This window comes from Bison bison, unplaced genomic scaffold (genome assembly GCF_000754665.1).
Source record: "Bison bison bison isolate TAMUID 2011002044 unplaced genomic scaffold, Bison_UMD1.0 scf7180017864037, whole genome shotgun sequence".
Lineage (NCBI taxonomy): Eukaryota > Metazoa > Chordata > Mammalia > Artiodactyla > Bovidae > Bison > Bison bison.
This window is the reverse complement of record NW_011494609.1, coordinates 5,024,546-5,025,039: the sequence shown is the minus strand read 5'-3', so window position 1 is coordinate 5,025,039 and position 494 is coordinate 5,024,546.

Here is a 494-nt window from a genome sequence, read left to right as displayed (position 1 = left end):
TTTTTCTGGGCTCCAAAATTACTGCAGATGGTGACTGCAGCCATGAAATTAAAAGATGCTTGCTCCTTGGAAGAAAAGTTATGACCAACCTAGACAGCATATTAAAAAGCAGAGACATTACTTTGCCAACAAATGTCCGTCTAGTCAAGGCTATGGTTTTTCCAGTAGTCATGTATAGATATGAGAGTTGGACTATAAAGAAAGCTGAGTGCTGAAGAATTGATGCTTTTGATCTGTGGTGTTGGAGAAGACTTTTGAGAGTCCCTTGGACTGCAAGGAGATCCAACCAGTCGATCCTAAAGGAAATCGGCTCTGGATATTCATTGGAAGGACTGATGTTGAAGCGGAAACTCCAATACTTTGGCCACCTGATGCGAAGAACTGACATTTGAAAAGACCCTGATGTTGGGAAAGATTGAAGGCAAGAGGAGAAGGGGACGACAGAGGATGAGATGGTTGGATGGCATCACCGACTCAATGAACATGAGTTTGAA